The sequence below is a fragment of the Bufo gargarizans genome, chromosome 5, assembly GCF_014858855.1.
Source record: "Bufo gargarizans isolate SCDJY-AF-19 chromosome 5, ASM1485885v1, whole genome shotgun sequence".
Taxonomy (NCBI): Eukaryota; Metazoa; Chordata; class Amphibia; order Anura; family Bufonidae; genus Bufo; species Bufo gargarizans.
In genome coordinates, this window is record NC_058084.1 from 28,399,680 (window position 1) to 28,413,934 (window position 14,255).

The 14,255-nt window shown below is 45.9% G+C and overlaps 1 protein-coding gene and 1 long non-coding RNA gene across 3 annotated transcripts in view; one reads left to right on the plus strand and one right to left on the minus strand.

Moving 5' to 3' along the window:
- Nucleotides 1–14,255, plus strand: part of LOC122939216 — a 118,865-nt gene that overhangs the window by 47,761 nt on the left and 56,849 nt on the right. The window lies entirely within an intron of this gene.
- The window catches only part of LOC122939215 (secreted Ly-6/uPAR-related protein 1-like), a 41,737-nt gene that overhangs the window by 6,479 nt on the left and 21,003 nt on the right, over nucleotides 1–14,255 (minus strand). The gene's annotated exons all lie outside the window — the stretch shown is intronic.

Sequence of the window (14,255 nt, forward strand, 5' to 3'; positions counted from 1 at the left end):
ATTCACTTTAGAAAAAAGACGACTGAGGGGAGATCTAATAACTATGTATAAATATATCAGGGGTCAGTACAGAGATCACTCCCATCATCTATTTATCCCCAGGACTGTGACTGTGACGAGGGGACATCCTCTGCGTCTGGAGGGAAGAAGGTTTGTACACAAACATAGAAGAGGACTCTTTACGGTAAGAGCAGTGAGACTATGGAGCTCTCTGCCTGAGGAGGTGGTGATGGTGAGTACAATAAAGGAGTTCAGGAGGGGCCTGGATGTATTTCTGGAGCGTAATAATATTACAGGCTATAGCTACTAGAGAGGGGTCGCTGATCCAGGGAGTTATTCTGATGCCTGATTGGAGTCGGGAAGGAATTTTTTTCCTTATAAACTATGTTACTAACAGCCTGCTGGATGTATAACACTAGTGTGCAGTTATATTAGCTGCAGTGATTAGCTGCAGTTATATAAACCTCCTAAGTCCTCTTTCACACGAGCGTGTCCGGATAAGGTCCGGATGCATTGCGGCAAACCCGCGCGAGTAGGTACGCAATTGCAGTCAGTTTTGACTGCGATTGCGTTCTGTTTTTCAGTTTTTATTGCGCGGGTGCAATGTGTTTTACACGCGCGTGATAAAAAACTAACTGTGGTACCCAGACCCGAACTTCTTCAGAGAAGTTCAGGTTTGGGTTCAAGGTTGTGTAGATTGCTATTATTTTTTCTTATAACCATGTTATAAGGAAAAATAATACATTCTGAATACAGAATGCATAGTAAAATAGGGTTGGAGGGGTTAAAAATAAATAAAAATTATTTAACTCACCTTAATCCACTTGTTCGCTCAGCCAGCATCTCTTCTGTCTTCATCTGTGAGGAATAGGACCTTTGATGACGTCACTGCGTTCATCACATGGTCCATCACATGATCCATCACCATGGTAAAAGATAATGTGACAGACCATGTGATGAGCGTAGTGACATCACCACAGGTCCTATTCCTCACAGATGAAGACAGAAGAGATGCCGGCTAAGTGGATTAAGGTGAGTAAAAAAAATAATATTTTTATTTTTAACCCCTCCATCCCTATTTTACTATGCATTCTGTATTCAGAATGCTATTATTTTCCCTTATAACCATGTTATAAGGGAAAATAATAATGATCGGGTCCCCATCCCGATCGTCACCTAGCAACCGTGCGTGAAAATCGCACCGCATCTGCACTTGCTTGCGGATGCTTGTGATTTTCACGCAACCCTATTCATTTCTATGGGGCCTGCGTTACGTGAAAAACGCACAAAGAGGAGCATGCTGCGATTTTCATGCAACGCACAAGTGATGCGTGAAAATCACCGCTCATGTGCACAGCCCCGTAGAAATGAATAGGTTCACCTCACGCATTGCACCCGCGCGGAAATCTCGCCTGTGTGAAAGGGGCCTTACTGTCTGTACTATCTGTGTGTGCTGACTCTCCAGTGTAGTTCTATGAGATGTAGCTTCACACTGGTTTCCCTGCCTCCGGCATGTAAGAGCAGACAGGGCAGAGAGAGATGACAGGTTCCTTCTACATCACATAGGAGAACATGGAGACCCTGCAGGGGACAGCAGCTGTGTCACTGATCTGTCATGGCTGCCTTTACGCAGAACACTGATAAGGCTCCACCTCCTCTACCTCTGCAAAGCCCAGCATGGTGGGAAATATAGGATTCATTAGGAAAACCATATCCAAGGGGTAGAAGGAATCAAGATGGCTGCCAACCCCCCCCCCAAAAAAAAATCACACATCAAATAAAACAAGTATACACAAGAGCCTCTATCTTATTATTTAATAGGGGCCTCACCCGCATTATATAGGCAAAGAAAAAAATCTAATTTTTGGGGTGTCAGGGAATGGAATAAAATAGCAATTTTGCCATTGTTTTTTCAGGTTTTTTTTTTACGTTCTCCATGTGGTTTATATAACATCTTTATTATATGGGTAATTAGGATTTTGTTGATACCATATGTGTTATTTTTTTATTTTTATGCTAGGCTCCCACCTCCCAGCTACGATATCCCCACTGGCTCCCACATTTGAAGGACCCATGGAGACAAAAGGAGCCTCCACCTTCGGTCACTATTGGCTACGGCATCTTAGGGGTTAAACTGCTGGGATCAGTGGTAACTCCGATCCCGGCAGATGCAGCACGGCATCATCCATATACCACAGTTGACACCTGCTCCAGAGGCCGTTGACACCACAGCGTAAAACTGTCCTGACACTGTGGGGTTTCGCTCTGTAGACAGGAAAAGCGGACGCAGTATAGAGGCACCAACAAGTTCTTTGGATCAAACAGTTCAGTGTTTTATTCACACTTTTGGCAAGTGACAAAACAAGCAGTCATAGTCAAACAAAACGTCACCTTGCGGTGTTGGTGGTAATTTACACCTTGCGGCGATTCTGCCTCAAAGAGTCCTTGCTGATAGCAGCACCAACCTGTTTTCACGCCAAACAGGTAGCAAGCCTTCATCCAGACACAAGGCTCCCAGATCCCAACACAGAGACATGGCTTCTGAGCCCAGCTGCCTATTTAAGGACAGCCAGGTGCTGCCAAAACCAGGACCGTCATTTAAAATCCAGTCCGGTATTTGACCTCACGTGGCTGTAAATCAGCCCATCAGCACATGCTGGGAGCAAAATACCTGTTTTCCCAGACGAAACCTCTCACTGTGTCACAACACACAGCTACACATACTTTCCGAAACATCCTGGATGCTTCAGAGCAGTTGGCAAACCTCCCAGGCAGGAAACCCCTTGATACTTCCTGGCAATCAGCCCCTACCTGTGTGTGGCACCACGGCTGCGTCATCAGGCACAGCACATGCACCCCATTGGCTTTGTAAAGGGGCTTTCCACAAAGGGGTTGGTGCTTGTAATAGGGGTGTCTATCCCCAGAAAAATGTGGCTGGCATGCAGCGCGTCTTCATCTCCTGGCAAGCATGCAGTTATTGTATGTCCTGCAGTGAGAAGGGGTTAAAAGCCTTACACAGTTATATAAAGATCACCACTTGGTGGCAGCACTACAGCTATATAAATATTGCCACCTGAGGGTGCTGAGATTTTTTGTTTCGGAGCTCATGATTTGCAGGGTGACTGCAGTTCACGCGTTTCCAGTAAAACAGGATGCCTGGCGTAGAATCAACTGCAAAATCAGGGTGGAGAGCGTGACAGGAATAGAAGGGAGCCGCAGCTGTGTGCACACCCTCATCTCCACATACACCAGCGCTCAGAAACACCTGGACACTGCCCAGTATCCACTCTCCTGAAACACTCTGTGCTGCCTGCACCATCTAGGAAAATCCCACACAATATGCCTCTCCTGAAATACTCTGTACTGCTGAGGACTGCACATAGGGGCAGCACACAATCAGTGCAGGAGGTGGTGAAGACATAGAGGAGGTGAGGACAGCCCCGAAACCAGCTCCTGAGTAATAGGATGAGCATCACATGACAGTCAGTAGTAGGTTTAAAGAGGTACTCCAGCAGTATAAAATGAAGTTCTGATGGTGCCGGGGTCCCCCCGTATGCTCCACTCCTGCTCACATCCCAACACAACAGGAAGGGGTCAATTTAAAGAAGTATTCCACTCTGGACATTTATGGCAAATCCATGGGCTATGCACTCAGCTATTTTTGGAGACCTCATAGCAGTGAATGGAGAGGACACAGCGCATGCGCAGCATGATCTGCATTCACAGCGGGGTTTCCGGAGGTGGGACTCGCACATATCGTATTCTTGAGATTTTAATGCTATGCCCTAAATGTTCAGATAGGAGTCAAGATGAGCAAATCTATTCGCAGATTTGGAGACTTGTTCCGAATCTCTGATTTTATAGCCACCGAATTGAAGCCGAATCTTTTCTGGTTCGATTCAGATGAATCTTGTAAAAAGGCGCCCGGCGCATAAGCAATCGAAAGTGTGCTGTGACCACCAGGCAGGAGGAAATTGCAGCCAGTTGCGGCCAAGCAATAACCGCAGTTCGGGTGGCTCCTTTGTCACAGGGCTAGTGACCCATGGTCTGTGGCTCAACGTCCCCATGTCAGCGTCTTCTTCTGGTCACTCATGCAGGCTGGCATGAGTCTCCCCTCCAAGCACTGGTCCCTAACTGCAGCACCCTAGGGACTCTGACTGCTCTCCTTATATACAGTTTCTAGCTAAACTGGAACCTTCTAGTGGGAGGAGTGGAGAAGCTCAGTACAGACAGATACATTGTAACACTTTCCGTCTCCCATAGACTTACATTAGAGCTTCAATGATACTCATTGGCAATTGACACAGCAGGTTTTCCAGACAAAAACAAGTTTCCAGACATAACAACAAAGCTAAAACCAGACATTCAAAAGGTCAGTCTGTCTGCTTTTGATGGTAAACAACCGTCTAGCTTTTTCCTCCAAAACTTGCTCTTCTTTAAGCCCTATGGCAGCTGTGGAAAATGACCAGCTTCTTATTCAAAGTCCTAACAGTCTCTCAGTGTTCATTAACCCTTTCCACAGAGCCATGTAAATACAGTGATAACGAACAGGATATATATCACTATATATATATATATATATATATATATATATATATATACAGGGAGTGCAGAATTATTAGGCAAATGAGTATTTTGACCACATCATCCTCTTTATGCATGTTGTTTTACTCCAAGCTGTATAGGCTCGAAAGCCTACTACCAATTAAGCATATTAGGTGATGTGCATCTCTGTAATGAGAAGGGGTGTGGTCTAATGACATCAACACCCTATATCAGGTGTGCATAATTATTAGGCAACTTCCTTTCCTTTGGCAAAATGGGTCAAAAGAAGGACTTGACAGGCTCAGAAAAGTCAAAAATAGTGAGATATCTTGCAGAGGGATGCAGCACTCTTAAAATTGCAAAGCTTCTGAAGCGTGATCATCGAACAATCAAGCGTTTCATTCAAAATAGTCAACAGGGTCGCAAGAAGCGTGTGGAAAAACCAAGGAGCAAAATAACTGCCCATGAACTGAGAAAAGTCAAGCGTGCAGCTGCCAAGATGCCACTTGCCACCAGTTTGGCCATATTTCAGAGCTGCAACATCACTGGAGTGCCCAAAAGCACAAGATGTGCAATACTCAGAGACATGGCCAAGGTAAGAAAGGCTGAAAGACGACCACCACTGAACAAGACACACAAGCTGAAACGTCAAGACTGGGCCAAGAAATATCTCAAGACTGATATTTCTAAGGTTTTATGGACTGATGAAATGAGAGTGAGTCTTGATGGGCCAGATGGATGGGCCCGTGGCTGGATTGGTAAAGGGCAGAGAGCTCCAGTCCGACTCAGACGCCAGCAAGGTGGAGGTGGAGTACTGGTTTGGGCTGGTATCATCAAAGATGAGCTTGTGGGGCCTTTTCGGGTTGAGGATGGAGTCAAGCTCAACTCCCAGTCCTACTGCCAGTTTCTGGAAGACACCTTCTTCAAGCAGTGGTACAGGAAGAAGTCTGCAAGGTAAGAAAAACATGATTTTCATGCAGGACAATGCTCCATCACACGCGTCCAAGTACTCCACAGCGTGGCTGGCAAGTAAGGGTATAAAAGAAGAAAATCTAATGACATGGCCTCCTTGTTCACCTGATCTGAACCCCATTGAGAACCTGTGGTCCATCATCAAATGTGAGATTTACAAGGAGGGAAAACAGTCCACCTCTCTGAACAGTGTCTGGGAGGCTGTGGTTGCTGCTGCACGCAATGTTGATGGTGAACAGATCAAACACTGACAGAATCCATGGATGGCAGGCTTTTGAGTGTCCTTGCAAAGAAAGGTGGCTATATTGGTCACTGATTTGTTTTTGTTTTGTTTTTGAATGTCAGAAATGTATATTTGTGAATGTTGAGATGTTATATTGGTTTCACTGGTAAAAATAAATAATTGAAATGGGTATATATTAGTTTTTTGTTAAGTTGCCTAATAATTATGCACAGTAATAGTCACCTGCACACACAGATATCCCCCTAAAATAGCTAAAACTAAAAACAAACTAAAAACTACTTCCAAAAATATTCAGCTTTGATATTAATGAGTTTTTTGGGTTCATTGAGAACATGGTTGTTGTTCAATAATAAAATGAATCCTCAAAAATACAACTTGCCTAATAATTCTGCACTCCCTGTATATTATAATGCAGTAACACAGTAATAAACTGTTTATGTTAACCCTTTCAAGAGAACCTGTGGAGGAAAGATTATTGGTCCCATACTTACCTTACAGAGTGCAGACGTTCTTGAGATCTGCCTCCCGGTCACGTGGTCCCTACAGATCCTTCCGGCTGAAGTCCACCTTCTTATCTTCCTGTCTTCTCTTCCTTAAATGGCACAATGGGGGAAATTGATGGCACATGGGGCACTGGATGGCACAAGGGGGCAATGGTTGGCACAATAGGGGAACTGGATGGCACAAGGGGGTCAATTAACGGCATAAGTGGGGCACTGGATGGCACAAGGGGGCACTGGATGGCCCAATAGAGGAACTGGATGGCCCAATAGAGGAACTGGATGGCACAAGGGGGTCAATTGATGGCAAACAGGAGGCACTGGATGGCCCAAGGGGGTAATGCATGGCACATGGGGGCAATGGATGGCACAAGGGGCATTGGATGGCACTTAAAGGCACTGTTATGGGGGCGCTGTGGATGTCATTGTTATGGGTGCTGAGTATAAGTGATAGGGCTCGTGCACAGAACAGTATCTGTTTTGCGGTCTGCAAGTTGCAGATCCACTAAATAAGGTTACTGTCCGTGTGCGATTCACATTTAGTTCTATGGGTTTTAGATGTGCATTATGAGGACCAGAATAAGACATGGACGGCACAGCACATGCACGGCACATGGACGGCATCAGTGTGTTTTCTACATCCATATGTCAGTTCTAGTAAAGACAGAACATCTCCTATTCTGGTCCTCAAAATGAGGACCTCAAATCCATGGAACTCAATGGGACTACAAGAAATGTGCATCTCAAAATGGATACGGTTGTGTGCATAAGGGTTTAGATAAACAGCTCAGCAGACAGGATCATACAAGATAGGCTTAGATACACCACCCAGCAGGCTGTGTGATACAAAATGGCATTAGATACACAATTTAGCACGCTGTATCATAGAAGATGGGATTAGATACACCACTCAGCAGGCAGTATCATAGAAGATGGGATTAGATACACCACTCAGCAGGCAGTATCATAGAAGATGGGATTAGATACACACTTCAGCAGGCTGTATCATAGAAGATGGGATTAGATACACACTTCAGCAGGCAGTATCATAGAAGATGGGATTAGATACACACTTCAGCAGGCTGTATCATAGAAGATGGGATTAGATACACCACTCAGCGGGCAGTATCATAGAAGATGGGATTAGATACACACTTCAGCAGGCTGTATCATAGAAGATGGGATTAGATACACACTTCAGCAGGCAGTATCATAGAAGATGGGATTAGATTTACACATCAGCAGGCAGTATAATAGAAGATGGGATTAGATATACACATCAGCAGGCAGTATCATAGAAGATGGGATTAGATACACACATCAGCAGGCAGTATCATAGAAGATGGGATTAGATATACACTTCAGCAGGCAGTATCATAGAAGATGGGATTAGATACACACATCAGCAGCCAGTATCAAAGAAGATGGGATTAGATATACACTTCAGCAGGCAGTATCATAGAAGATGGGATTAGATACACACTTCAGCAGGCAGTATCGCACACAACAGGATGTGTATCGGGCACACATACAGGATAGGATTAGGTACAGATGTGATTGGATACGCTTGCTAATTCCAGCTGTTTATCACACTCTGGAGATGGTGGGGGAAGAGCCTGCAGATGGTAAGTGATGGGATTAGATACACAGCTCAGCAGGCTGTATCACACAGGATAGGATTAGATACACAGCTCAGCAGGCTGTATCACACAGGATAGGATTAGATACACAGCTCAGCAGACGGTATCACACAGGTTAGGATTAGATACACAGCTCAGCAGGCAGTATCACACAGGATAGGATTAGATACACAGCTCAGCAGGCAGTATCACACAGGATAGGATTAGATACACAGCTCAGCAGACAGTATCACACAGAATAGGATTAGATACACAGCTCAGCAGACAGTATCACACAGGATAGGATTAGATACACAGCTCAGCAGACAGTATCACACAGGATAGGATTAGATACTCAGCTCAGCAGACAGTATCACACATGATGGGATTAGATACACAGCTCAGCAGACAGTATCACACAGGATAGGATTAGATACACAGCTCAGCAGACAGTATCACACAGGACAGGATTAGATACACAGCTCAGCAGACAGTATCACACAGGACAGGATTAGATACTCAGCTCAGCAGACAGTATCACACATGATGAGATTAGATACACAGCTCAGCAGACTGTATCACACAGGATAGAATTAGATACACAGCTCAGCAGGCAGTATCACACAGGATAGGATTAGATACACAGCTCAGCAGACAGTATCACACATGATAGGATTAGATACACAGCTCAGCAGACTGTATCACACAGGATAGGATTAGATACACAGCTCAGCAGACAGTATCACACAGGATAGGATTAGATACACAGCTCAGCAGACAGTATCACACATGATAGGATTAGATACACAGCTCAGCAGACTGTATCACACAGGATAGGATTAGATACACAGCTCAGCAGACAGTATCACACAGGATAGGATTAGATACACAGCTCAGCAGACAGTATCACACATGATAGGATTAGATACACAGCTCAGCAGACTGTATCACACAGGATAGGATTAGATACACAGCTCAGCAGACAGTATCACACAGAATAGGCTTAGATACACAGCTCAGCAGACAGTATCACACAGGAGAGGATTAGATACACAGCTCAGCAGACAGTATCACACAGGATAGGATTAGATACACAGCTCAGCAGACAGTATCACACAGGATAGGGTTAGATACACAGCCCAGCAGACAGTATCACACAGGAGAGGATTAGATACACAGCTCAGCAGACAGTATCACACAGGATAGGATTAGATACACAGCTCAGCAGACAGTATCACACAGGATAGGATTAGATACACAGCTCAGCAGACAGTATCACACAGGAGAGGATTAGATACACAGCTCAGCAGACAGTATCACACAGGATAGGATTAGATACACAGCTCAGCAGACAGTATCACACAGGATAGGATTAGATACACAGCTCAGCAGACAGTATCACACAGGATAGGATTAGATACACAGCTCAGCAGACAGTATCACACAGGATAGGATTAGATACACAGCTCAGCAGACAGTATCACACAGGAGAGGATTAGATACACAGCTCAGCAGACAGTATCACACAGGACAGGATTAGATACACAGCTCAGCAGACAGTATCACACAGGATAGGATTAGATACACAGCTCAGCAGACAGTATCACACAGGATAGGATTAGATACACAGCTCAGCAGACAGTATCACACAGGATAGGGTTAGATACACAGCCCAGCAGACAGTATCACACAGGAGAGGATTAGATACACAGCTCAGCAGACAGTATCACACAGGATAGGATTAGATACACAGCTCAGCAGACAGTATCACACAGGATAGGATTAGATACACAGCTCAGCAGACAGTATCACACAGGATAGGATTAGATACACAGCTCAGCAGACAGTATCACACAGGATAGGATTAGATACACGGCTCAGCAGACAGTATCACACAGGAGAGGATTAGATACACAGCTCAGCAGATGGTACCACACAGGAGAGGATTAGATACACGGCTCAGCAGACAGTATCACACAGGATAGAATTAGATACACAGCTCAGCAGACAGTATCACACAGGATAGGATTAGATACACAGCTCAGCAGACAGTATCACACAGGATAGGATTAGATACACAGCTCAGCAGACAGTATCACACAGGATAGGGTTAGATACACAGCTCAGCAGACAGTATCACACAGGATAGGATTAGATACACAGCTCAGTAGACAGTATCACACAGGAGAGGATTAGATACACAGCTCAGCAGACTGTATCACACAGGATAGGATTAGATACACAGCTCAGCAGACAGTATCACACAGGATACGATTAGATACACAGCTCAGCAGTCAGTATCACACAGGACAGGATTAGATACATGGCTCAGCAGACAGTATCACACAGGATACGATTAGATACACAGCTCAGCAGACAGTATCACACAGGAGAGGATTAGATACATGGCTCAGCAGACAGTATCACACAGGATACGATTAGATACACAGCTCAGCAGACAGTATCACACAGGATAGGATTAGATACACAGCTCAGCAGACAGTATCACACAGGATAGGTTTAGATACATGGCTCAGCAGACAGTATCACACAGGATACGATTAGATACACAGCTCAGCAGACAGTATCACACAGGACAGGATTAGATACACAGCTCAGCAGACAGTATCACACAGGATAGGATTAGATACACAGCTCAGCAGACAGTATCACACAGGATAGGGTTAGATACACAGCTCAGCAGACAGTATCACACAGGATAGGATTAGATACACAGCTCAGCAGACAGTATCACACAGCATAGGATTAGATACACAGCTCAGCAGACAGTATCACACAGGATAGGGTTAGATACACAGCTCAGCACACAGTATCACACAGGATAGGCAGGCCCGTCGCTAAGGGACAGGCAAAACAAGCAATTGCTTGGGGCCCCGAGCTGGACGGGGCCAAACAGAGTAACTCAGAAGATTCGATGGTATATTCTAACCCCTTGCCTGGGGGTTAGAATATACCATCGGATCTGAGTTTTACGAGCTCAGTGAGATCGCAAAAACTTAAATCCAATGGTATATTCTAACCCCCAGGCGTTCCCATGGTGACGGGGACGCTTGCCTGGGGGTTAGAATATACAGGGCCACGCGGCTCACAGCAGTATATTTTAAACCAATCAGTAACTACTTTAACTTTATTCATTGCTGAGCTCTTTACTTGGATTATTTGGATATCTCTTACTTTGTCTTCGCTCCGGTAACTAACAGCAGGCAGCGGGGGGCGGCGCTCACTCACTGTCACTGACGTCAGGCGCCTGCTCCTCCCACTAGGCGGCGCAGGCGCGTGACGTCAGTGAGTGAGCGCCGCCTGCACTGCCTGCTGTTAGTTACCGGAGCGAAGACAAAGTAAGAGATATCCAAATAATCCAAGTAAAGAGCTCAGCAATGAGCAATGAATAAAGTTAAAGTAGTTACTGATTAGTTTATAAATATACTGCTGTGAGCGTCGGGGAGGGGGATCTGTGGATGGCACTGTAGGGGGATCTGTGGATGGCAGTGCCATCCACAGATCCCCCTACAGTGCCATCCACAAATCCCCCCCTCCCCTAAACAGTGCCATCCACAGATACCCCTACAGTGCCATCCACAGATCCCCCCTCCCCTAAACAGTGCCACCCACAGATCTCCCCCCTAAACAGTGCCATCCACAGATCCCCCTACAGTGCCATCCACAGATACCCCTCCCCTAAACAGTGCCACCCACAGATCTCCCCCCTAAACAGTGCCATCCACAGATCCCCCCTCCCCTAAACAGTGCCATCCACAGATCTCCCCCCTAAACAGTGCCACCCACAGATCTCCCCCCTAAACAGTGCCATCCACAGATCCCCCCTAAACAGTGCCATCCACAGATCCCCCCTAAACAGTGCCATCCACAGATCCCCCTACAGTGCCATCCACAGATCCCCCCTCCCCTAAACAGTGCCACCCACAGATCTCCCCCCTAAACAGTGCCATCCACAGATCCCCCCCCCCTCTCCTAAACAGTGCCATCCACAGATCTCCCCTCCCCTAAACAGTGCCATCCACAGATCCCCCTAGAGTGCCATCCACAGACCTCCCCATAACAGTGCCATCCACAGATCCCCCCTAAACAGTGCCATCCACAGTATTTGCACTGTAAACCTCCTTTTTTATTTATATAAAGTGTGGGTGAACTTAAACTGTATGGCTATACTGTGGTTCCTGTAGGCTTTGCGTGCGTAAGGTGGGGGGGGGGGCCTCCATGTCTATTTTGCTTGGGGCCCCCAAATTCCTTCAAACGGCCCTGAGGATAGGATTAGATACACAGCTCAGCAGGCAGTATCACACAGGATAGGGTTAGATACACGGCTCAGCAGGCAGTATCACACAGGATAGGATTAGATACACAGCTCAGCAGGCAGTATCACACAGGATAGGATTAGATACACAGCTCAGCAGACAGTATCACACAGGACAGGATTAGATACACAGCTCAGCAGGCAGTATCACACAGGACAGGATTAGATACACAGCTCAGCAGACAGTATCACACAGGATAGAATTAGATACACAGCTCAGCAGGCAGTATCACACAGGATAGGATTAGATCCACAGCTCAGCAGACAGTATCACACAGGACAGGATTAGATACACAGCTCAGCAGACAGTATCACACAGGATAGAATTAGATACACAGCTCAGCAGACAGTATCACACAGGAGAGGATTAGATACACAGCTCAGCAGACAGTATCACACAGGATAGGATTAGATACACAGCTCAGCAGACAGTATCACACAGGACAGGATTAGATACACAGCTCAGCAGACAGTATCACACAGGATAGGATTAGATACACAGCTCAGCAGACAGTATCACACAGGATAGGATTAGATACACAGCTCAGCAGACGGTATCACACAGGATAGGATTAGATACACAGCTCAGCAGACAGTATCACACAGGACAGGATTAGATACACAGCTCAGCAGACAGTATCACACAGGATAGAATTAGATACACAGCTCAGCAGGCAGTATCACACAGGATAGGATTAGATACACAGCTCAGCAGACGGTATCACACAGGATAGGATTAGATACACAGCTCAGCAGACAGTATCACACAGGATAGGATTAGATACACAGCTCAGCAGACAGTATCACACAGGATAGGATTAGATACACGGCTCAGCAGACAGTATCACACAGGATAGGATTAGATACACAGCTCAGCAGGCAGTATCACACAGGATAGGATTAGATACACAGCTCAGCAGACAGTATCACACAGGATAGGGTTAGATACACAGCTCAGCAGACAGTATCACACAGGATAGGATTAGATACACAGCTCAGCAGACAGTATCACACAGGATAGGGTTAGATACACGGCTCAGCAGACAGTATCACACAGGATAGGATTAGATACACATGTGAGTGCAGAGCGTGTGGACAGTCAGTAATGGGATTTAGACACTGGGTGAGAAGTAGATTCATGTCTGGGTGTCAGGAGTTGTAGATGGCGTAGCTGCTGCAGGCAGAGCAGTGTGGGGGCGTGGCCAGCCTGTGACTCATCTCTGTGCAGTGCAGCCAGGCTTGTGTATCAATAAAGTTATGTATTCAACAAAACAAGAAGGGGAGAAAGTAAACAGATCTGCCAGGGTAATATATTGAAGATAAGGGTTGGCACTGCCTTGTAATGGTTGCGGGGCACGTGTCAATAGGTCGGCGTCCCAGCGAACAATATGAAGAAGAGGAACGGTCCTCTTCTTCATACTGCCAGGGTAATGTGATGTCTTCCAGGGGGAAGGAAAGCTCAGGCATGAAAAACAGGTATTGGGGGCATATGTAGGCATAGTGAGGGGTGTTAGGAGCACATAAAAAGAATTTTGATTTTGGGATTAGACAACCTCTTGCATAGGAGATATAGGCGAATGTCCAAATGTCAAAGTACTCCCTGCTCTAGAGCACTATAGTTCAAACAGAGGATTTTGGGTGCAGGTTTCAGTGTGGATTCGGTGCAGAAAACTGGGCCAGATCTGCACTGAAACCACCTCCTATAGTTTCCAATTGGAGGCTGCGTTGCAGTTCCTGCGGCTCATGGTTTTCAAGCTCACGCTTATAATGTCCAGGTCCATTCTTGCCGTGGTTACTGTGCGGACACCTCACCAAGCCGCAGCGGGAGCCTGTTTAGAAACTATAGAGGATGCGCATGAAAACCCACGGCAGAAACCACGGCGCAGCGGACAAAATCCTCTGTCTGAACATGCCCCTAGGTTGCTGCACCACACGGAGGCTAAAATCAGGAGTGGAGAAAGTATTAAAGGGATTGTCCAAGTTATTTTTTTATTCTTTCTATGTTTCTAACTAGGCAAATGTAACAGCTTTCCAATTCA